This window comes from Ictidomys tridecemlineatus, chromosome 6, assembly GCF_052094955.1.
Source record: "Ictidomys tridecemlineatus isolate mIctTri1 chromosome 6, mIctTri1.hap1, whole genome shotgun sequence".
Classification (NCBI taxonomy): domain Eukaryota; kingdom Metazoa; phylum Chordata; class Mammalia; order Rodentia; family Sciuridae; genus Ictidomys; species Ictidomys tridecemlineatus.
This window is the reverse complement of record NC_135482.1, coordinates 107,852,598-107,877,573: the sequence shown is the minus strand read 5'-3', so window position 1 is coordinate 107,877,573 and position 24,976 is coordinate 107,852,598. Positions and strand designations below refer to the sequence as shown.

The window sequence follows — 24,976 nt, the reverse complement described above, 5'->3', positions numbered from 1 at the left end:
GTCTGGGCCGGGCTCGGTGGTGCAGGCCTGTAATCCCAGCAGCTCTGGAGCCTGAGGCAGGAGGATTGAGAGTTCAAAGCCAGCCTCAGCAATTTAGTGAAGCCTTAAGTAACATAGCAAGACCCTGTCTCAAAATAAAATATAAAAAAGGGCTGAGGATGTGGCTCAGTGGCTAAGCATCTTTGGGTTCAACCCCTGGTACCAAAAAAACAAAAAAAATACTGCCTGTGTGTCGGGGGGTGGCACTTAGCTCTAGGACTGATTTGACTGAGAGCAGAAGATCCCATGGCCTTTTTCCTCTGTGTGGCCCCTAAGAGGGCATTAATTGAACCTCCTAACCCAGAAGAACAACCCCAATATCCTGCTCTCTTATCTTTGGGTCTTCAACGCTTTCTGATCTTGTAAAATTAGATTTTAAAAAAAATCATTAGATTTCGTATCTTAGGTCCTGTTATCAGGCAAGATCTTAATTTAGGATCAGCAATGAAGCACAGATCAGAGTGTAATTTCTTGTAGAAGATCCTTGATCCCAATTTGCTTGGAGGTGGCAGGGAGAATGAGCAAGGTTCTCACAGTTCATAAGAAAAGCTGGAGCCAAGTGCCCCTCCTGGAGATTTTTAAGCTCATTTTACAAGAGGAGTACAATCTAATGGATTCATTAGGAAAAAAAATTTGTAAACTTTTGTCTATTTACAGGAAGTGATGTTTGGGTGTCTGAAAAAGATGCTGCTTTTGAAACTCGATGATTTTCATGACAGACTGTGACGATGAGCTAAAATCAGGAACATGTTCATGGGCAGTTTAAAGGTCCAGAGAAGCAGGGTGTATGGGCGCACACCTGTAATCACAGCGGCTCAGGAGGCTGAGGCAGGAGGATCACGAAGTCAAAGCCAGCCTCAGCAAAAGCGAAACATTAAGCAACTCAGTGAGACCCTGTCTCTAAATAAAATTCAAAATAGGGCTGGGGATGTGTCTCAGTGGCCAAGTGGCCCTGAGTTCAATTTCTGGTACCCCCGCCTCCCCACAAAGAAAGGTTCAGAGAAGCCCTGCAGGAATGAGCCCCTGTGTCGCTTCCAAACCTTCTTAATCATAGCACCTGTCCATGTTCTCAGGAACTGGAGTAATGGGAGCCTCCAAAGCAGAGAATCATTTGCTCTTGCTTTCCCAGGATGCAGGCCCTGGACACCAAAGAGAGGTTCCTAGACTCCTTATCCTGGCCCTGGCAGGGATGAGCCCTGGGTCCTGGGCCTGGTTTGATTTTTTTTTTTTTTTTTTTTAGTGTTAACCAGTTGGAAATCAGAATGAGTAGAGACTCAGACAGACTCTGAAATCGAATACATTATCCACATGGATGGGAAGCTATTTTGAAGACATTTTAGATTTGTTTCGGGTTCAGTGATTTTACCAAAGGAGTACAATCCAATGGGTTTATTAGGGAAAAAAAAATTTGTTAAGTTTTGTCTATTTACAGGAAGTGATGTTTGGGTTTCTGAAAAAAGATACTGCTTTTGAAACGGGATGATTTTCATGACAGACTATGACGATGAGCTAAAATTCGGCCACCTCTGCCATTCGTTGAGCACACAGTGGATTCCTACGCTGAGACCTCATTCCTGGCTGCTTAACCTGTACATCATCCTTGTCCCCCAGCTGGACCGGGGGACTCTTCTGCTCCTGGGGCCTGAAGATGAAAAATCTTGGCCCGTATCTCACTTTAGGATCGTTGAGCAATGCCATAAGTGCTGGGTCCTCCCTCCTCCTCCCACCTACTATGCCAGGCTACCCAAGTGGTAAGAAACAGACGCCAAGGCCACCCTCCCAGAGGGGGCAGAGGGCAGCTGTGTATTATTTCACCTCAGACATACTCTCTATTCCCTTCCAAAGTTACCAATTCCTGGAAGTTCCTCCCTTGAGGCTCTGGCCCGCTGCAAGCCTGAGGACTCTTCTGCTTTGCTGGGTGGGTGCTGCTCTTCCTGTGTCTGGGGCCTCTGTCTTTTGAGCTTCCCCTAGTGATCCAGGGGTGGGGGTGGGGATGGTGGGCAAGTAAGTAATAGCCACTTGCCTTCTCTGGCTATCTGTTCTTTCTTTAGAAGGGTTAAATACATCAATAGCTTATTCACCAAAATGTATCCAGACCTATTTTTAGTGCTTTGAACATGTTGACTCTTACATAAGATTCATTCAGTATATATAAACTATTCAGTAAATATTCCCTCATGAGAAGAATGGTATTTTGGTCTGTTTTGTTTCTCTGCCCTTCACGTTCTAATTTAGGGCCAGCCAGCACATCAGTTCCATCTTGGCGTTGGTTGCTGTAGGACTGAGCACTTGGGCTGGATCTCACTGCCTTCACAGTGGTCAGGGGCTTGTGTGGTCCCTGGGGGATTCACAAATGTAGAAGGTGCATTGCAAAGAGGGGAAGCTGGGAGCAAGACACGGAGCTGGCTTTTCATGCCAAGGGAACCATGGTCCTGCTTCTGGGAGCAAAGCCATGGGGGGACCATCACTAGGGATCCTTGTCCTGGTTTCTGACCCGTTTCCATCCTCACCTCCTCCTCCATCTCCATCATTTAGCCTAAGATGGAAGCAGGTATCAGGCGTGGGAACTTCAGGCATTAACAGGTGGGCACCATAGTTTCTGCCTCAGAGGGGACATAGTTGAGTGTTGGAGCCAATGTGCTATGGGTGCATTAGTGTGGCTTCCAGTACTGAAAGTGTTTTGTGGGTTGGAAATGAGTGAAGGAATTTGTATTAGTTGGCCAGGGCTGCTGTGACAAAGTACTACAGACTGGGGACTTAACAGAAATTGATTTTCCCACAGTTCTGGAGGCTGCAAGTTTGAGATAAAGTGTCAACAGGGTTGATTTCTTCTGAGGCTTCTCTTCTTGGTTTATAGATGGCCAAACTTCTAACTGTGTCTTCAAATCCTCTTCCCTTGATGTATCTTTCTGTGCCAAATGTCCCCTGGTTGTGGCTCAGTGGTAGAGTGCTCACCTAGCACGTGTGAGACCCTGGGTTCGATCCTCAGCACTACATTATAATAAAGGTATTGTGTCCAACTACAACTAAAAAATAAATATTGAAAAAAGGGACACCAGTATTTTTGGATAGACCCAACCCTAATGACCTAATTTTAACTTAATTATTTCTATATAAATCCTATTAGTACAGTTAAATCCTGAGGTGCTGAGATTTAGGACTTGAGCATATAAAGTTTGGCAAGGTTTACATTCCGCCTGTGTCATTCGTCTTTCTGTTGCTGTGACAAAATACCTGAGAAAATCAACTTAACAGAGGAAAGATTGATTTGGCTCATGGTTTTAGAGATTTCAGTCTATGGTTGCTTGGCCCAATTGCTATAAGCCTGTGTGAGACAGCACCTCATGGCAGAAGGTCATGGCAGGGCAAAGCTGCTTACCTCATGGCAGTCAGGAAGGGGAGAGAGAGAGAGAGAGAGAGAGGGAGGCTGGGGACAGGATATACCCTTCAAGGACATGCCCCCAGTAACCTACTTCCTCCACCTAAGCGCCACCTCCTAGATTCCCCCCCACTTCCCAGTAATGCCATCAATCATGGACCTATCAATGGGTGAATTCACTGATGAGTTTAGAGCACTCATGATTCTGTCACTTCCTAAAAGCCCCACCTCTGAACACTGCTGCATGAGGACCAAGCCTTCAGCACATCTAGCCTTCGGGGACATTCCCGGATCTGAACCAGGGCATAGCCCATTACAGAACCTAGCAATGCTTTTGTCTGCATGGGCAAGGCTGCCATGCGGGGTAGACAGAGGGCAAGGTGGGCAGAAATCCAGAGGAAGGAGCAGCTTTGTCGAATTCCCGCTGAGGCTCTGTGTGAACTGGTGGCAGCCCTGCAAACCAGGTGTGTCCCACAGGTTTGAGGAAGGGAGCTGCTCTGAGGTCAAGACAGGGCCTGCCTGACTTCTTGTCCCAATGCCTACTTGCATGAGTGAGTGCTGTTGAGTGGACCAACAGGGACAGAGATAGTAGAAGGACCTCTTGCAGTGGGCCCTATTCTTTCCTGGTCAGATATGGTCTTCTCCTAACAAAGAGCTGCAGGGTGTGCTTGGGTCCCTAGTCCAGTCTCCATCACCTGTGGGAGCACGGGAGAGAGGAAGTAGTTTTGTCACTTCTCCTGTCAAAGCTCTTAGAGTTCAGACAAGGACAGAGGAGAGGTGTCTGTCAAGAGCTCTGAACTCTGGTGGAAAGTGAAAAGTCATGAAAGGTGAGTTCTAGTGAGCTGTCAGCCAGAGTACGTGTGTGTGTGTGTGTGTGTGTGTGTGTGTGTGTGTGTGTGTGTGTGTGTGCAGGGATGGATGAGGGATTGATAAGGTACAAGGACCTAGAAGGAATCTGGAGAATGGTCCAGGCTAGGGGACCCATTGGAACTGCAGATCCTTTCCTTCCTTCCAAGCTAGCCCTTACCAGGCAATCAGATGGTCCTTTTTTTTTAAATGCAGCAATAATATAACAAAACCCAGATTCAATGTACTAGCCCAGCACTACAGGAAGAACTCTAGTACCAGGTTCTCAGAACATGTGAGGTCACCTGTGTTGAGAGGTGGTTTGTCCCCTGTGTTGTCATTATTCCACCCCATGAGCAGGGCTCACAGAACCTCAGGAGTCTGCCAGCTCCTAGGACCAAGGATTCAGATAAGGTGGCTCCTGTTTTCCAGGCCCCTCTGCACTGGTCTAGGTCTCCTGATGAAGACGCCATTCACAATGCACAGAGATCCACTTATGCTGGGACAGCCTAATTGTATGTTGATTCAAAAGACATTCTTTGCTCACAAATGCAGAGCAAAGATGGGGTTTTTACTGCACCAGCATCTGGGCAGCAAACAGGGGTCTTGAGTGAATAGAGGAGCAGGGCAGGATGAGAAAAGCATCTGTGCCCAGGGACCTTGAGTTTTTATAGAGATTTATTCTTGACTAGGACATGAAATTCTTCCCTTGTGGATCACAGCTCTTGGTAACCGCATGGACACTGTGCACGAGTATTTTCAGGATGACTACTTCAGCGTCAGCACCATCCTGAGCCACTCAGACAACCGCTGGGCAGAGACTCCTTGGCAGGGGCTGAGGGAGGCATCTGCACATCCATCTTCCCCATCTCCCATCTTGCACACAGATGCGTGCACTGCAGGGCTCTCTCTCTACTCAATCTGCCTTTTTCTGTCATACCCAGCCCTCCCTGTACCCAGTACCTGGACCTAGGAACCTAGGAGGGACTCTGAGATTGCTTACCTCCACCTCAGCATCTTACTCGGAAGATGCTGAGGCTCAGAGAGATTGGGAGACTTGTCTCTAGACAAGAAGCGTAACTTCACCAATATGATAACACGTCTCGTGTATCCTGTTGATTTGTGGTATTCTGGATGCTGTCCCCATCACTGGGCCTCTCTTCCAACAGTGCATATTTGTAGAGGTTCAAACACAACTCGGCTGGATAGTCTCATCCCCATCCCTACAGAATCAGGTTGTTAGGGAGGCACAGTTGTGGGGTGACATTAATAAGAAAGATACCTTTCTGGTGCTCCATCTGTGCCACACTTTTTGAGGCCTACTGCTCATGTTTTCTCACTTGTTTTATCTTGTCTTTTCCCGTCTTACAGATGGAAAACATCAAGGCGCCAAGAGGTTAAGGAACTTTCTGGAAATTATGTAGCTCTGGGTGGTGGAGTCAAGATTTGAGGCTGGGCAGTCTTGTTCTTGGTCAGTGTTCTTGATTGTGTGTGTCCTTCTATAAAGGAAGACCCACTGTGCAGCTCATCCCGTCAAGTGACAAGTGGCCAGGGTGGGGAAGGCACTTACAGCTATAGCTAGGCTGTGCAAAAGGTTGTTTCTCAGGCTCTGGTCCAGGTGAGGCCCAGACAGGACCAGACAGGATCCACCTTCAGCCTGCCCATCCTGTGGTCTGACACCCTCAGGGGCCAGCCAGAAGACTGCCTTAAGGAGAGAGTGACAGACGGATGGACCAAGGGCCCCCACGGTCCTCTGTCTTCCTTGAGTTCCTGTCAGAGACAGCAGATAAACTTGGGGGACCCTGGAGACCCCTCACAGGTAACTAGTTTGAATCCTCAGACTTAAGAAGTCATAAAGTTAAATCCTGGTGGTCTTTTATCCTGTGGAATATAAAACTAAAGGGAAAAAGCCCTAAAGAGAATTATTCTTCTGCTTCTCCCCACCTCTAAATCCTTAAAATGTCAATCTTGTCCCAAAACCCACACTTGTCAAGCACTTGTGAAACTAGACCCCTGTAGATCACAAGTTTTCTTTCAGGGAATGGTTGATACATTTGACTTGTAAAAAGGGTCTGTTGGTCCAAGGTGTGCTGACTTTAAACCATGCTACTAAACCAGCTGCTCTGCCACTGGACTTACCAGGGCCTTTGGTATACACATGCACTCTGGAGGGAGGGCAGATCCACTGCTTGTTCAAGGGGACCCTTTCTCCTCCGTCTCACATGCAAATGAGAAACTTAGAAGTTTTTTAACTTGTTTTAATTATTCATACATGACAGTAAAACGCACTTTGATCCATCATATATAATAGAGTATGATTTCTCCTTCTTCTGGTTGTCCATGATCTAGAGTCACCTGGCTGTATAGTTATATGTGTACATAGGGGAATAGTGTCTGATTCATTCCACTACCCCCACACCCCTCCCTCCCTTCACTCCCATCTACCTGATCTACAGTAACTCTATTCTTCCCTAGCGCCCCACCCCCATGGTGAATTAGGATCTGCATATCAGAGAGGCCAAGGAAGAACAAGGCCAACTTGTACTGCCAATGGCGGTGAGAGGAGAATGGATGGCGTCCATGGCCCAGGACCTAGTTTTAGAGGCAGTCTGGACCCCTCTGGCCAGACCACCATGAGTTCACTCAGAGCCCTCTCCTGGCCCTCACCTGCCACACACTCAGCTGAAACGGAGCCAACCTTCTCCTGGGCGGCCCTTTGCATCTCCCTCCCATCTCCTCCTTGGGATGTGCAGAACTGCAAGTCTGACCTTGACTGAGGTTATTGGCCCAGAGGATGTTCTGTCATTCTTGGTCCCTCAGAAGATCCTCTGGGACTGCTGCTGGGGTTGTTGCTTCTCCACTTTAATTTGTTTTCTGTATGCAGCTTCCGGGTATGTTCTTTGGCAAAAAAAAAACAAAAACAAAAAACATTTTTATTGCTAGAAGAAAATCTGGAAGCTGCTGATTTGGTTTAATCCCCTTATTATTTAATAGTTGAGGCAAATTAAGGCTTCAAGATGCTCAGGGACCTAGGCAGAATCCCACTGCCTCTTTAAGGCTGCAGAGCCAGGATGGAACATAGCTCCCTGCTTCTTAGGGCTTGTGGGGCTTCTCACTGCACAGCTCTGCCTCTCTGCAAATAGTGCTGGGGCAGAGATGCATGGCTTCGAACTGTGGTTTTTAGACTTCACCATGCATCAGAGCCACCCAGGGCCATTTCTAAAAATTACAAAACCATTCATCTTCAAAGATCAGGACCAGGTGGGAGGAACTCGGGGACATTGCTTGGGAAAGACGCTTCACCTTTTGCAGGCTCCAGGTGGAACATCCTTTTTCTGTGCTTCCTGGTTTGACTTTCCATAGTTGTCCACAGTTTTGCTTTCCATAGTTTCCATGGTCCAAAGACATTAAATAATAGAATATTCCAGAAATAGACAATTGGTAAGTTTTATATTTTATGCCAATCAGTAACGTAATGCAGTCTCCCTCTGTCCTGCCTAGGATGGGGATTGCTTCTTTGTCCAGGGTATCCCACACTACATATATGCTACTTGCCTGTTAGTCTCAGTCAGTCTGGAGCACTGAGGCAAAAGCACTGGTGCATTTAAATTTGCACAGTCTCTTTAATAAGGCAGGAGGTGCAGATTTCTCTTGGCTAAGCCCACTTATGTAATGAAGTGGCCACACCTTTAATTCTGAAAGACTAACACGACTGCCCACTGTGGTAGACTCTACAAAGTAAGTGTAGAAATAGAAGCTTGTGAAAGCCACAGAGGCTGCTTCGGGTGGGTTGACTTAAGGGAAGATCCATAACTCTTCCCAGAATTTATGATTCAGGAGGTCTGAGTGGAGGCCAGGAATCTGCATTTATAACTAGCACACCCTTTCCCCACCCCCACCCATGTGGTTTTGATGTAGCTCATCTGTGGACTCTGCTAGGAGAAATGCTGACCATACACATTGAATAAACAAGACTGTGAAATTACAGGGATCAACTTAAATAACCACATGCCAGGTTATTAAGCTAGAAACTCAGATCCAAGTGGGTTAGAGAAAGAACTAGGGTATTTTAATTTTTAATGTGGATGACATGACCCAATGACATAATCCTGATGATTATTTTTTTTAAATATTTATGGGGCTGGGATTGTGGCTCAGTGGTAGAGCCCTTATCTGGCACATGTGAGGTACTGGGTTCGATCCTGAGCACCACATAAAAATAAGCAAATAAAGATATTGTGTCCATCTACAACTAAAAAAAAATATTTTTTAAAATGAGTTTTTTTTTCCTATTGAGTTAAGTTTCTTATACACTTTGGATATTAATCCCTTATAGAGACATAATCTGCAAATGTGTTATCCTATTCCATAGTTTGCCTTTTCATTTTTTTTTAATATTTGCTACGCATAAGTTTGTTCCGTTTGGTATAGTACTATTTTGTTTGTTTGTTTGTTTGTTTTTAAATTTCTGTTGCCAGTGCTTTTATAGTAATATTCAAAAAGTCATTGCTAAGACCAATGCCAAGGATCTTTTTCTTTATGTTTTCTTCTAGCATTTTTGTGATTTCAGGTCTTACATTTAAGTCTTTAATCAATTTCAAGTTAACATTTGTGTACAGTGGGAGGTAAGGGTTCTATTTTGTTCTCTTATATTTGGATATATACTTTACCTAGCTCCATTTATTGAAGAGGCTATCATCTCCCCATTGTGTATTCTTGGTGTTATTGGTAAAGATTAGTTACTTATGCGCATGGTTTTATTTTGGGGCAATTTTGTTCCATTGTTCTGTGTATCTGTTATTATGTCAGTGACATACTGTTTTGATTACTGTAGCTTTGTAACATAGCTTAAAATCAGGAAGTGTGATGCCTCCAACTTTGTTCTTTTTCAAGAGCATTTTGACTACTCAGGCAAATGTTCTGATTTAAAAATGGGCAAAGGGCCTGTATAGATACTTAAATAAAAATACATATAAATGGCCAAGAGGTAAATGAAAAGATGTTCAATATCAATAATCTTCAGGGAAATGCAAATCAAAACCACAATAAGATATTACTCATACCTGTTAGAGTGGCTGTTATCAAAAAATGCAAGCTAGGGCTGGGGTTGTGGCTCAGTGGTAGAGCACTTGCCTAGCACATGTGAGGCACTGGGTTCAAACATAAAAAATTAAATAAATATAATAAAGGCATTGTATTCATCTACAATTAAAAATATTTTTTTTTAAAAAAAGCAAGCTATAAGAAATGTTAGGGAAGATGGAAAAAGTGGAACCCGTACACATTGTCAGTGGGAATATAAATCAGTCATTATGGAAAACACTATGGAAATTCCTCAAAAAAATTAAAAATAGAGCTACCATATGAGACAGCATTTCTATTTCTGTGTATATATCCAAAGGAAATGAAATCAAGATCTCCACGAGATGTCTGCACTCCCAGGTCCATTGCAACTCTATTCACAGTAACCAAGATATGGAAACAACCTGAATGTCTGTCAAGAGATGAATGGATGAAGACAGTGTTGTTTTTAAATATACTATCTATGCTGGCTTCCCATCATTGTATGTTATAGCTGTGAACCTCTTACTATGCCTAATTTATAAATTAAGCTTTATTGTAGGAGTGCAAGTATAGGAAAAAAACATAGTATACATAGAGTTTGGTACCATCTGCAATTTCAAGTGTCCCCTGGTGCACTTGGAACATATCCCCTGCAGATGAGGGTGAAACTACTGTCTGTGCAACTTTTATTCATGAGTTGTATCTCAGTGAAGCTGAGGGGAGAATCAAAACTGTAAAAATAAATAAGCAAAATGTATTTATTAAGCATCACTTTGCAGACAGCACTGCAAGCACTAAACTGCACACAGTGCTTTCCACAGATGAGGTCCGTGCCTTCTGGCCACTTATGGTCCAGGACAGAAGGAATGAGGACGTGGAGCAGGACTGTGGAGGGCTTACGATAGCAGATGCATGTGCAACAACTGAGACCTTATCCATCCAAAGAGCTTCATGAACTTCTGAGGTTTCTTCAAGGTCTGTTTGGCATTTCTTTCTAGAGTTTTCAGCAGGTAGTAGTCTGGGTATACCCCTACGAGCTAGTGAGATCTACATCCAAATCTTGCTGCATGGTCCCCAGAAGTACTCAGCCCACTGTATGGCTACCATGTGATGAGCATCTGTTATACAAAGCCCTTCAAAAGGATTACTTACTTCACTGAACCCTTTCACAACCCCATTTTACATGTGAATAAATAGGCTTGGAGAAGATCAAGTCGGGAGTCTCAACCCAGGTCTGTTCCAGTACAGGGCCTATATTCTCTTGCTTCAGTTCCCTTAACTGGAAAAGTGGGGCCACAACCTTTGCCCTGCACCCTCACCCCGAGTTTAAAATGTGAGAATGTAGAGTTCTCGACATACCTCACCAACACAGGTAACTTGGCTTTTGAACGAGGAGGAAGCAATATGACATTGACAAATAATAGGATTTACATGTAGTTTTGATTTATTTGGAAACCCTTTGGCACTGTTGACTCATTTGGAAATTTGACTTCCAAAGGAGCAAATGCAAAGTATGCCTTCATACCCCAGCTCTCCTTCCTGAGATCTGAAGAGGGGAAGCATGTGGCAGGTAGTGGGAAGTGTGGAGTGGTTTATATTTAGCTGTGTCTCAAGGCAGCAGGGTGGACGGCATGACATCTGCAGGGCCTTTCTAGTCACCGTATTCTTCCACTCAGCAGGTTCCACTTCTCCATGTGTAAGAAGTGCCAAGGATCCAGTGTGTTTGGGAGACATCAGGGAACCAACTGTTGCTTCTCAATACCCTTCTTCATGCAGATGGAGTTTCTGGGGGCTCCTGGGGGGGGTGTGCTTGGGCAGGAGGTAGATAAGGGCTGGGAAGAGGAAGACAGCCCTGTCTTCAGCAGAATTGAGGACTGGTGTCTGTAAAAACATAAAATAATTCCAGAAATCTAATCATGATGGTAGGTGCAATTTCTCTTCTCCACGCCCTTGTCCTAAGCTTCCTTTCATGTGATGGCCACTGGTTTAGTCGGCTCTTTTGCTGCTGTGATGAACAAACAAACAAAAAAAATCCAACCATAACAACTGTAGAGGAAGAAAAGTTTATTTGAGGGCTCACGGTCTCAGAGGTCTCAGTTCATAGACAGCTGTCTCCATTCTTCGGGGCTTGAGGTGAGGCTGAACTTCATGGAGAAGGAGTGTGGTGGAGGGCAGCAGTTGACACGGTGATCAGGAAGGAGAGAGAGAGAGAGAGAGAGAGAGAGAGAAAGACTCCACTCACCAGATACAAAATATAGACCCCAAAGACACACCCCCAATGCCACCTGCTCCAGCTGCAGTTATAACTGGGTCAATCCTATCAGGGGGATTAATTTACTGATTGTAAATTAAGGCTCTCCTAACCGAATCGTCTCCCCTCTGAGCTCTCTCACATTGTCTCACATGTGAGCTTTTGGGGGACACTTCACATCCAAACCACAACAGCAAAAACGGTGAGACTCTCCTCTGCTCAGAACCCACAGTCATCACCCTTACTCTGAAGCCAGCTTGGTTCTCCCCTGAAGTCATCAGCTTTGGGGGAAGCCAGTGTCACCTCATCTCTGTCTCGGAGCATATCTAACTTTCCCAAATAGCAAACTCTGGCTCTTTTGGTAAATGACTTCCAGATGCTGGGAGCAGTGGGCAGTGGAATTTTATTGCCCCCACACTGTCGTTCTGGGCTGCATACTTCTGACTTGAAGGTAATTTGGAATGTAAACATTGCAAGGCCTGTATTGGAATTAATTAAAGCTACCCTGCATTCTCCAAGGCCTGCAAACCTGCCGTTAACTGTTTACATTAACAGTTAAGCCAGGCAGATCAGGAGTGTGCACGGACCTTTGATATCACTTTCTTCCTGTACCTTGAGAAGCAAGTGCAGTGGGACCCACACTGACCCATGCTGACCCGTTTCACCAGGGGTGATCATCAACCCCAGCCTAAGAAGAGGCTGCTAAGCCGTCCTCTCCACCAAAGCAAACAGAGACAGGCAATGTTTGGGAAGCATAGCTGGGCATCGCATGTTCATGTGGAACCAATGACAGGTGTGAATCTCTTTATGAAATACGTCAGGCGCCAGGAGCCTGTTTAACCAGGAGTACAAGTGCACACGTAGATAGGATAGGCATGTCCCCCGTGGGCCTATGGAGACAACCAAGGCATCTAGGCTGATAAAACAAGAAATAACCTTTGGGAATAATTTTTTAAACTTCTTGATGGCATTTAAAAGTAACATGAGAGCTTTGAAGATGGATGGCGGTGATGGTTGCATAACAGTGTGAGCGTACTTAATGTCACTGAACTGTAAACTTAAAAATGACTAAAATGGTAGATTTTATGTATATTTCGCCTCCTAAATAAAAAGGCAGGACATTCAGGCAGTAAAGGTTCTTTGGGATTATGTAAACCATGAGAACCCCTGGAATATTCTTTTCTTCCTCCTATGCAATACAAGAGGGTGACATTGTGGCTCCCTGTGAACAGTTTTAAACAATGACAAAGTATTTCAGGGAGCCACACCCTTTGTTCTGACCAATCCCGCATTCCTCTGCCCCCATATCTTCAGAGGGGTGACTCTCAGGACAAGGAGCATTAAGAAATGCTAAACAAATGGTGACATTCATTAGATTAGCTTTCTGTCACTGTAATTAAGTACCTGAGGCAATTAGCTTATGAAGAACAAAGGTTTATTTTGACTCACATTTGTGGAGGTTCCAGACTGTGATGGAGCAGCCCCATTGCTGTGGGCCTCTGACAAGGCAGCACATCAAAGCAGGAACTCATGGCAGAGCCAACCACTGCTCTTACAAACCAGGAAGTCAAGAGAAAAAGGAAGAGGCTTTCCCCTTCAAGGGCACACCCCCATGACCTAACTTCCTTCCAGTAGGCCCCACCTCCTCCAGGATCCACCCCCCCACCCCAACAGCACCACCTTGGGGACTAAGCCTTCCACACATGGCCTTTAGGGGACATTTAAGCCCCAAACTATGGTATTCACTATTGACTGTCACCGATACTGCAAAGGTCATCTAGGTTAGCTTGGCTGCTGAAGGAGGAGCGGGACTTCCAATTCTTCAGCGTGGTAGTGGGTGCAGGTGGGTGGACGTGCGCACAAGTGCTGACTGTTCTGTTGTTGAAACTAACTGTTGGAAATTCCTCCTTATTGAGCAAAACAACAAAACCCGGTCAGAGGGAGTGAAATTCAATGAATTATGTTCCGTGCGTGCTTGAGTATGTCACAACGAATCCCACTATTATGTGTAATTATAATGCACCAATAAAATTAATTAAAACTAAAAAGCTCTGTAATATATCCATTGACAGTTATTCTACTCTCTAATATCGTGCAGAATCAAGTGCCAATTCCTGTCCTCATAGTTCTTTTAAAGTATTTGAAAGCGATCCCTCGGTTACTGCCAGAATCTCCTCTGATTGTCCTCGTTTCCTGCAGATGTTGTTCATGTGGCTGGGTGTCTGGACCCCTTACCATCTAAACATTCTCTCTGGCCTTTTTTTTTTTTTTTTTTAGGGCAGTGTCCAGTACTAAATGCCATAGTGATGGAGGCCTTCTTAGAGACGGGGTGTAGGGATCTGATCACCTTGACTTTGTTTATCCAGCAATGCAGCCCAGGGTCGGAATTCAGCCACCACATCACTCTGGCCTTTAGAAAAGCTTGCGATCACCTTAAGCCCCCAGATGGTTTTTACATGTATAATTGTTGAACCAGGGATTCCTGATTCTTTATTTTTATTTATTTATTTATTTTTGGTACCAGGGATCGAACCCAGGGGCACTTAACCACTGAGCCACATCCACAGCCCTTTTTTATTTAGAGGCAGGATCTCACTGACTTGCTTAGGGCCTCACTAAATTGCTGAGGCTGGCTTTGAACTTATGCTCCTCCTTTCTCAGTCTCCGGAGCTGCTGGGATGATAGGAGTTCGCCTATCATTCTGAAGTTAGATAAATTGATTTAACCCAAACCCAGAAATTTACTGTCAACCTCACTATCATGAATCATGTTAAAACAGCACATTTGCCGGTGAGACACTGCATTAGATTCCCTGTCCCACGCTCCTTCCCTAGCATTGGGCATGCCTGTTTCTTTGTCCGAGTTATAATTCTGTAGATCACAGTTCAGTAGCAATGCTGTGCACCATCGGCCCGGGGCACGGACATCACCCTTTCTTTTCACCATGTCAAGACTCCGTGGGTACAGAAGGCAGCTCTGAAGCCATTTAGCAGTATCACCCAGCTAGTATTTCCCCACTGCGTTCTCAAGGATAGATAGAAACTCCGCCCAGGAAATATCAGAACAGCCTGAAAGGACAGCATTGGTACATGACATGTGACAGGTGTCCAGCACATTCTTGGGCTGAATTAGTGAAAACACTGGTCACCTCTAAATCTCATTGTAGGTGACTGTTGGAACTTAACTTCCTGTCGGCCCAAGGAGTTTCCTCAAATCTGCTCACAAAATAAAGTGGGGCTTTGAGTTTAATTTCCCCTGGTGTCCTGCAGGGAGAGAACCATCCGTAGGAAGCTGACTCGGAGGTCTTCGGAAAGAGAAATCACCTAAGATGAAGGGCTTAGAAAATTCCTCTCCTCTCCCCAAAGCAAGGTCACCCCTGTAATCAGGGTGGATCAGCCAAATGACAGTTTGGGGCAGCGTTTGGTTCTGTTGGTTCATTTAGAGCAATGATTTGGAAATTCAGGCAGTGGATTTTTCTAGCTTTTAAAGAAGTAGAGGTCTTTTGTCTTCCATGTAAACAGGCTTGCTCCAGCCTCCCTCAGGAGAGGAGGCTGTCAGAAAAGGGCTAAGAGGGCGCCCTTGTCTTTCCTGGGGAAGCGGTGTTAGCAGGTTTGTGGGGACAGAGGCAGACAGGGCTGGGGAAATCAGGCTTTCAGCTGAGAAGGCTTTTATTGCTTTTTATCTATTGACACTTTTTCAATTAAGGAGCCTCCCTTGAGATGATCTATTGCCTCCCTGTCTGAGCAGGAAGTAATTACCATGAAAGCAACTCCATCACAGGCTACTTGTCTTTCCCCTGGCCAGGGAGGCTGGGCCAAGTCAGCAGCCTCCTGCCTGCGGTGGCTCTGGGCGCACCGGGCGCACAGCCCTGGGTACCCTCCCTCTGGGGGACTCGGCCCTCCGTCTTTCTCCTTTCTCCTCCCTCTTCTTGCTCTCTTTGAGACTAGGAACAATGCTTATGCTTTTGTACCCTGTTGCTCTCAGGAAATCTAGCTGTTATCTTATCCCCGGCTCCGGCTCCTTCTGAAGAGCCTGTGGTCTTTCCAGGCTGGGAGCCCCTCTTCCTCTTGTCCTGGGGACCAGCAGTGCTGCTCCTGGGTCCAGATGCTCGGCAGCATGACCCCACTGGGGTGACTCGGGATAATGTTTTTATATTCACTGAGGCTTTTTTGGAGAGTTCAAAATCACCTGTGTCCATGATCTGAGATTTTAAAATAAACACTTTAAGTATACATTCTCTCGACACAGAACCTGGACCTGGTCAAATGCAAACTTCAGGTGTTCAGCTTGGTGGCTTCCCACCCAGTGTACACTGCTGTGCCTCCAGCACACAGAGCAGAAAATCACCGTGTTCACACTCCTGTGCCCACTTCGTGACCTTACTCCCCTGACTTCAAATTGCATGGAATGATGTTGTCTATGTGTTTGTTTATTTATTTATTTATTTTGTACCAGGGATTGAACTCAGGGGCACTTAAACCACTGAGCCACATCCCCAGCACTTTCTATGTTTTATTTTGAGACAGGATCCCACTAAGTTGCTTCAGGTCTCGTTAAGTTGCTGAAGCTGGCTTTGAACTTGAGGTCCTCCTGCCTCAGGTGTCCAAGCTGCTGGCATTGTATTTGTATTTTATATAAGTCAAGTCACAAAACATGTATTTTTTGTTTTCCTAGATTTCTTCACTCAGAGTTATTTTGGTGAGCTTCATCCATGTTGTTGCCTGTAACAGTTTGCTCATATTCCTTGATATCTAATGTTCCACCATATAAACACCACACAGGGTTTTGACTCATTCTGCTCTTGATGGATATTGTGTGAATCAGCTTTCCATTCCTAGAACTGAACACCTGAGGTATCTTGAGAAAAGGTTTATTTTGGCTCACGGTTTTGGAGGGTTCTGTCTATGGTTGGTTGGTCCCATTGCTTTGGATGTGTGACAAGGCAGCATGTCACATCTGTGGAGCAAAACTACTCACCTCATGGCCAGAACTGAAAGAGAGAGGAAGAGGAGGCTGGGATCCCACTGTTCCCTTCAAGGTCACACCTCCCACCTCTGAAAGTTTCCGCCACCTCCCAGCAGCGCCTCTCTGAGGACTAAGCCTTTCACACCAGCCTTCAGGGGAGACATTCATAACCCAGACTATAGCCATGTTTGTCGATGTTGTCTTACTGACTTTCATATGCATGCACTTTAGTTAAGTGCAATACCTAGGAGTGGAGTTACTGGGTCACACCAGTGCTGAGTCTTGTTATTGAGAGTTTTACAAAGTGGTTGGTACAACTGTGAAGTCTTTTCCACATTGAAAAATATAAGAAGGGTCACGCCACCCCCAGCTGCCACTCATCCTGCTTTTAGAAAAGGAAATGCAGAGGTCAAGGTTCTATTCTTTTGACCCCTCACCTAGTTATATCCCCATTAGCCCATAAAGACCTTTTGAAGGATGGGAGAAAAAAGGACGCACCCTTCATCTCTCTCTCTCAAATGCTCCTCCAACCCATTCTTTTGCACAGATGATCTGACACAAAGCACCTTCTTTGAACTCCAAACATTTAAGCATTGTAGGAGTGGCTTTTGCCTCTTCATCCAGGGGATATGGGGGGCATGCCTCCCTGACACTCCCTTGCTGGATACCTTCTGCAGCTGTTTGTTTTTCTTTTGTGTCAATAATCTGGAAATAAGAGAGAAATGAATGTTTGCTTAAGATTGAATTTATGGCCACATGGGGCCAGCCTCCATCAGCCAGAATGATGGATGCCTGGGTGGACATGGCCCACATTTGTGGAATGTTTCCCCCTTCCAGTGACCTACCTTTCTTGGTTAAGAAGCTACACAGCCTGACTTATGAGGGAAAAGGAATGGACTCGAAGCCCTGCCGACCATGGGTAGTTCTCATTAAGGAAAGAAAATGGAGGTAGATGCTTGTGCACCCACACCTGGCATGGAGCCCCGAAGCTGCAGGTATCTTCAGACCACCCATCCACCCTCCTTCAAAGGGTATGAGGGAAGGCGCTTGAGAGGGAAGAAAAATCTATTAATTGCACAAAGATTAATTCCCGGGCATTATTTTAGGAGTTGCAGTTACAGTTGACTGAGCAAATAAATGAATGAATGATTAGTTTTAAAATACAATTAAAAGAGCTTTGCTTGCATTTCAGAACAGAAATCTTTAGAGATTTTTACTGCATTGCTCCTAGGAGAAAGGATGCTCTAAGAAGGCATGGGTCTTTGGCTAAAGGCTCTTTAATGTCACCAAATCCTAGAATCCTGTCCTTGTCAGGCAAAAGGACAAAGGAAAAAAAAAGATTGGTGTTATAGTTGGTTGTGTATAAAGATTCCCCTGGCCCTTCTAACACCAACTCTCAGGGCGGGATGACCACAAGCTACAGTCCGAGGGTAGGCTTTTTGTAGATAGAGATTAGGAGCCCCGGGCTCCATCAGAAGAGGCTACCAACTAGCTGCAAGAGAACAGGCTCCGAGCCTGCTCAGCTTCTGCTGGAGTTGGACAGTCCCCAAAGCTGGGCATATCCAGGGAGGTGGCAGGCAGAGCAATGAAGAGTCAGATTCTATCTTTGTTGCCTCCTAGCTGTGTGGCCTTGGGAAAGTGCCTGTGTTTCTCTGAAACCTGTTTCCTCATCTGTAAAAGGGAGATAATCATATACCTACCCTGCTGGACCATTTTGAGGATTAAATCAGTCAATATGTATAGTGTGCAGGTCAGGTGGAACATTCTGCTACTGCTGTGCTTACAGAAAATATTTGTCAGGCACCTACTGTGTGCAGGCATGGGCGCTGTCAGGATGTGCCTTCAGGGTGTCTGCTCCATGCACAGCTGAGATGGTACTGACTTACAGTGTCCAGTTAGGGTTAGTCATTGCTTTTGAATTTGCTTTAGCAGTAAGGAAAGCCCTTCATAGAGATAAGGAGAAGGATGGTAGATATTGGGATCTGGGGGAATAGAGAATGGCAAGTTGATATTTAATGGGGACAGTTTTAGTTTTGCAGGGTGAAAAGGAGATTAGTTGCACAGTGTACTTAACACACTACTGAGCTCATAAACATGGATAGGATGGTACATTTTATGGTAAGGTGCATTTTAGTGCAATTTTAAAAATATAAACTTTTAAAAAACATACAAGGAACTCAGTATAATATTTGCAGAATCTGAATTTGGCTGAACAGGAGAAAGTCTTTGAGGGGGTATTAGTCTGTTTTGCATGGCTATAACAAAATATCTGATGCTGGATAATGCATAAAGAAGAGAGGTTTATTTAGCTCAATATTTTGGAGGTTGAAAGTCTGAACAGCATGGTGCTAGCTCTGTGGGGGTCTTTACCATAGGTAGCATCTTATTAATGGAGCTTGAACAGGAGAGAAAGATCACATGGTGAGAAAGGAGAGGCTTGCTCATCTGTGCTCTGGAAGAACTAATCCGGCAGCACCCTCAATGACCTAATTCCCCCCCACTCTAGGCTCCACCTCTTAAAGGTCCCACCACTTCTCAACATTGCCACATTGGGGACCAAGCCTCTGACACATGAACCTCTGGGGGACAAACCAAACCTTAACAGAGGCATGAGCACTGTGTCCAGGGAAGTCAGGGAAGGGTGCAGCCAGAGATGGGCTCTGGGGAGACAGGGAGGAGAGAAGCCAGGCCAGCAGGCTGCCACCCCAGATCCCTCGCACTCTCAGTGAAGGTGGAGAGGAGATTTCAGGAATGAAAGGGATGCTTCCCTCTCATCTCAAATTGAAGCCAGCCCTGGAGAGGCCATAACACAGTGACCTAAACTCATCCTGAGGAATACATAACAGGCATCATGTTTTTGTTAGCGGAGAGAAGTTTAGGAGGCTGGGGCTTGAGGAAATGGGTGCTGCTGCTCCTGTGACGTAGGTAGGAAACAGAGAGCAGGGAGGCAGAGGCTCAGGACGTGTTTGAGAGGTGCCTGGGACTGGAAGTGCTGTCCGTGGGCAGAAGTAGCTTGGTATAACTGGCCAGTGGTCATGAAGGGGCAGAGTTGTTTTAGCCCAATTGACCTTCCCTCCGCCCAATCTGGAGCTGCTTGTTTCTGTCTTCCTCTTGCTGTAGCCCACAATGAGAAAAGATTTTGTTAGAACTGTGAAGTATAATTACAGACCTGACGGGTGACAGCAAGTCAGGGGAAACATCTTACTCTGCAGCACTTAAATAATGATTTTAAGCAAGGTGACAGTGGAGAATTGCGTGGAAGTCAGCCCCGTTGAGCCTCGACCAGAGGCACCAAATCGTCAGATGCCTTACTTCTTAGGAGAAGATGGAAGGTAGACAGATCCAGTGACATTGGGATGCTTTGGCCTTTATCCTTAGGGTGCAAGCCAGGGCAAAGACAGGCCCCATCCATCCGGGTCCTTCCACCAGCTACCCCCTTCTTTAGGGGCCAGCCCTGTGTCAGGCATGGTGCTGGGCACAGGGCTATGTACCCAGAAGTACAAGGCTCCTGCCTTCAGGGACACAGAGTCCAGAGGAGGCTTTGCAGGGGTCTCAGCCAACAGAGGAGTCAGGGAGATGCCTGAATGAGGGTGGGATGGACAGCTTGGGTGAGTATATAGATGCCTCCCCAAGCCAGTAGGGACTCTGGCAGTGCTCTGTACCCGGCACAAAGTAAGTGCTAAAGAAAGAAAATGAAGATACAGAGGAGAAAGGGAGGGAGAGAGAGAGAAGGAAAGAAGGAGGAGGGAGTGACGGAGGGAGGGAGACAAGACAGGTAGGGAGGAGGGGGTAGGGAGGCTGGTGGCCTAGGCTTCAAGTCTCACTCTCAGGAAGAAGACAGAGAAGTTCGGAATTGAACCCTTTTTCTTTCAACAGCGATGCTTCCTGGGAACAGTCCTCAATCTCCAGGGGGTTGCTGTCTTCACCAGCTCTTTCTGGAAACTTGAAGGCCACACACTCCCCTCCTTGTCTCACAGGTGGTATGTCAGTAGCTCTGTAACAGTGACACCTCACGGACTCCCATGCCTTCAGTTCCAGCAGCTTCTGTGACATAGCTGCCCTGGATCAGGCAGAAGGGCCCACATCTCCATGCTGTGTGGGTAGCAGATGCCCCTGGCTCCCGAGCTGCTCCAGCTCCTTGCTTCCAGTCCAGGTCCTGTGCCAGCCCCAGCACCCTGTGCACTGGACACCCGCAGGGAATGTGCGGGGGAGGGGGCCTGGCAGCACTGGTTGTCTAGACGCTAGGGGTCCACACAGGGTGCTGCTGGGTGAGCCTGGAGTGGGCGGATGGCTGGTGCTCCCACGGTGTCCAACACACTCCTCCAAGCAGATTCATCGGTCGGCTCCGGCTGTAAATTCTAATCTGATCCAGAGTTGTCTACAGATGTTGGGGACGCACAGGGAGCGCGCTGGCCTGGGGAGGGCTGAGTGTGCCCTGAGAAAGAAGGCTGTGGGAGCACCCCAGGGAGGCTCCCAGCCGGAGCCGACTCAGCAGAGGTCCAGCGGCAGGGTCTGGCTGGACCCTTACATTCATTCCTCATGCCTGAGTCATTTTGACATTTCAGGAAAAATACAAATTGCTTCCCAGGGCTGAGGAAGCCCCATGAGCTATTCTGGTCTCGACACCAGCTCCCTGCCCCTTTAAAGTGTTGGTCCCCTGGGGGTTTTGCTATAGGATGGTCTCTCAACTCTGCCCTTACAGATCTCCTTTCCCTTCTCAGGAAGCCGTATCCTCCCTCTTCCCCCGTGGGATGCTACTTCTAACGGGCCCAGTATATCCCCTGCCTGAGGATAAGCCACATTGCTACTGACCCCTGGGCCCCTGGCTCCAAATTGAGCATAAAAATTGGCTTCCCAGTGGTTAGCCAGTGCTTGTCTCAAGTCCTGGACACCAGGTCCTGTGGGATCTGCCTCCCTCCTCCCTGACTCCCTTCCTGGACTTTACCCAGGCAGCCAGAACAGCCTAGGAGTTTTGCCCTTGATGACTGTCCATTGGCCTCATTTATTTCTCCTGTACTGGTTGAATACATACACACATATATATCTACATAGATACGTGTGTATGTGTGTATTTTAGTGGAAAAGAAAAAAGAAAGCAGCAACCAAGTACTGACGTGCCCTCGTCCATCAGGCGCTGCATATGCGCTCACAGTCTGAGAAATATACACAAATCATTAAATAGCAATTATTGTAATTAGCGAAATGAACACGTGATTAATCACCCTTCTGCCCGACTCGCCGCCGTTTACCTTGCCTGTGGCACTAATGGATACTCTAAGGAGCTGCACGGCCGGCTGGTGGTTGGAGGAAGGAGAAAGGGGTGCTGGATTCTCTGGGGCTTCTTCCTCCTGAGGGTGCGTGGTTCCTTCTCTTTCTTTGTCACTCTCGAGTAACTCTGAGGCTGCCTCGTCTCCCCAGAACATAGGTTCCCTGGAGGAAAGTAGGGTGTTGAATAAGCAACCTGAAGATTGGCAGCTGGCTCAGGCCTGCGGCTGAGGCTCCCATCGGTAGGAACACAAGAGGAGAAGGACATGGTGATGTGCTTGAAAACTGCGGTCGGTCCACCATGTGCCCTCCCTGCCACTCCATGCACTAATGGCTGGGGGACAGTCGCAGGTCCTGGGTGAGAGCCAGATCTGCGAACTCCTCTGCAGCCCTGAGCTCAGAGGAGGGACTTCAGTGGCCAGGATCACTGTGGCAGCAGCTGGTTGAGGCCACGGATGACTGAGGCAGCAGCCCGAGAGCACATGTTTACAATGGCTGTGTGGGTCGAAGACTAAAGGTGTGCGAGGCATCGCCTCCTCCTCCTCCGGCCAGAGGGCTCAGCGCAGGCTGCCGGCATCATCCACACCAGAAGCAGCCAGCTGCTGCAGCCTCACCGGCTCCTCAAGTTCCCATCTTGCCTGTGGAAGAGCCTCTTTCTGGTCTCCAGGGATGCAGTAGGGGAGGGCAGGGGGCCAGGACTAATGTTGGCACCTCCTTTGTTCTCTGGGTACAACAGGGTGGATTCTGCCTTTTGTCCCTTGTTAAGGCAGTGTAGCCTCAAAATCCCAGTTCTAACAAATTGTATTAGCTTGGGCCAGTTTCTCATCAGTAAAATGGGGACTTATTCCCATCTCACAGGCTGATGGGACCATTAAAGGCGGTACTATGTAGCCCTGTGTTGACATGAATGAATGAATTAGTTCTGGTAATTCACACACCTACTGTGTGTCCAACCTAGGGGTACAGCAGTGACTGGAGAGAGCTTCCATTTAGTGGCATGTGTAAGATTGTGTGGTGTGTGTGTGTGGGGGGGGGACAGATAAAAAGCGATTAAACAAATAGATAAACAAGGAAATTTGAGATGGCCCCATGTGTTATGAAGGAAGTAAAATATTTTAGGGTGGGGAGACAAGGGCTCTCTGGGAAGATATTTGAATTGAGAATTGAAGGAGGCTAAAGAACCAGCCTTCTCTAGATCCAGAGGAAGGGCTTTCTGGGTAGAAACAACAGCCAGTGCAAAGGCCCTGAGCAGGAATGAGCAGAATCTGATGGTGGTGTGAGGGGGAACTGTTTCCTGCCTCACAGAAAAAGTGCAGGTCAAGTTTGCATTAAATCTAGAGGTGACCCAGGAGGTGTATGTCTGCGGACTCTCCCAACCCCACTGGGAATGAAGGGCCGAGTTCCTTCCTGGGAGGTACCCCAGATTTTCCATATCTGTCAGAACTAGATGCAGTTGCTGAGGCTTATTATTTTGTTCAAAAACCTAAACTACTTTCTTTTTTTTATAAATATTTTTTTAGCTGTAGATGGACACAATACCTTTATTTATTTTTATGTGGTGCTGAGGATTGAACCCAGTGCCCCACATGTGCAAAGCACACGCTCTACCACTGAACCACAATCCCTAAAACTACTTTCTTTATAGGTTATTATTAAGAAATCATTTTAACCTGTACTTTTGTTTAATGGTGTTGCTTACACCTGTGGGTGCTCATTGTCATAAGTTGTTTACTGTGCAAATGTACCTGCTCTGGTGACAAACAGGGAGCGGTGCCTGAGAACCTAAGAAGGACACAGGGTGAATTTTATTCACAAGGTGAATCCCTGAAGCCACCCCCAGATTAAGGCACCATTTTAAATTAAAGTCCTAATAGTTTTCCTGACTTCAGGAGCAAAACTGGCCCAGCGCTGGGAAGGACAGTGCTGACTGCAGGGATTATGTATCTATGTTCCTTCCACCTTGAGAAGGTTCCCCGATGGCCACTGATGGTCATGGTGCCCCGGGTGTGTGTGGAGCTGTACAGACACGGGTCACTTCCAACTGTATGATCTCATTAAGCTCAGGCCAGTCCCGTAGGAAAGCAAGAGAGGAATCATTATCTCCATTGAAGAGGTGAGAGGAGCGAGGCTCAGAAACTCCAGTTGGCTAAGGTAGCCATGGGACCCGTGTTCGGGTGTTCCTCCCTTCCTGCACCTTTTCTCCTCTTCTTTTAGGGAGCACATTTAACCATGGAGGGATGCCTGGTGGTTAAGAGTGTGGCATTGGGGCCAACCAGCCTACCTGGCCTCCAACCCCAGCTCTATCACTTAGCCAGGTGTCTGAGCACCTGTCGTCTAAGGCTATCATGGAAATCAAGTGGGCTGATACGTACAGAGTGCTTGGAGAAGTGCTTGGTCCACAGCAAGTGCTCGCTAAATGGGAGCCGTTTGTGTGGCCATGCTCTGGGCTCCTCTGCCCACTGCACCATGTTGTCATTTACACAGTCTGTCCCGATGTCGTCATCCCTGTGTCCACTCACTAGGTCCAGCACTGCTCTCTTGAGTCTTCATCCCTGTTTGTCTCCATTTCAGCCCCATCCGCGGGTCCTCCGAGGTAAACTGAGGTTAAAGTGAGTCACTGTTAAGCCTCAGAGTTGGAACTTGACTTCTCAAGAAGAGGGCTTTTTCTCCCTCTTCTGGCCACTTCTCTCCCTTCCCCTCCCACTCTCTTGCCTTTGGTTGTGCACACCACACACACACACACACACACACACACACACACACCTGTACACACGCAGCAGCCTTCAGCCAGATGTTTACAGCTGTGGCTCTTTTTCAGCAGACTTTCTCCCTCCGTCTCAGTCTGGTAAATCACATCTCCCAGTAAACTTGAAGTTTAGGAGGTGTTCTGTGAGCCCATGATCGAGGAAATTAAAGAAACAAAATGTATGCAGCTTTAACTGGTAACAAAATTTGGTGGCCCTGGTGTCCCCTGGGCCACAAAGCTTCTCTTTGTGGAATAGGAAAGTAATGATAGAACCAGGGCAGTGGAAAGGGGATAGGATAGGGTGATCTGGGTGACCTCTGAGCAGGTATCACACAGGATAGGCCCCATTTTTGCCCAGGATCATTCTGTGCATTCCTGAGAAACACAGAACAGGACTGGAGAGAACCCAGTCTAGAGGCAT

At 46.7% G+C, this 24,976-nt stretch overlaps 1 protein-coding gene and 1 long non-coding RNA gene across 52 annotated transcripts in view; one reads left to right on the top strand and one right to left on the bottom strand.

Annotated features, from left to right (window-relative positions):
- The window catches only part of Cacna1c (calcium voltage-gated channel subunit alpha1 C), a 625,112-nt gene that overhangs the window by 235,148 nt on the left and 364,988 nt on the right, over window positions 1-24,976 (top strand). The gene's annotated exons all lie outside the window — the stretch shown is intronic.
- On the bottom strand, window positions 10,750-13,195 carry LOC144364979 (uncharacterized). Of its 2 annotated transcripts, none has more exons than XR_013423200.1 (2): window positions 13,029-13,195; window positions 10,750-11,472 (listed from the first exon to the last, which is right to left on the bottom strand). It is a non-coding gene; the product is annotated as an uncharacterized LOC144364979 (long non-coding RNA). The 2 variants fall into 2 exon arrangements; XR_013423201.1 differs by having other exon boundaries at window positions 10,750-11,209.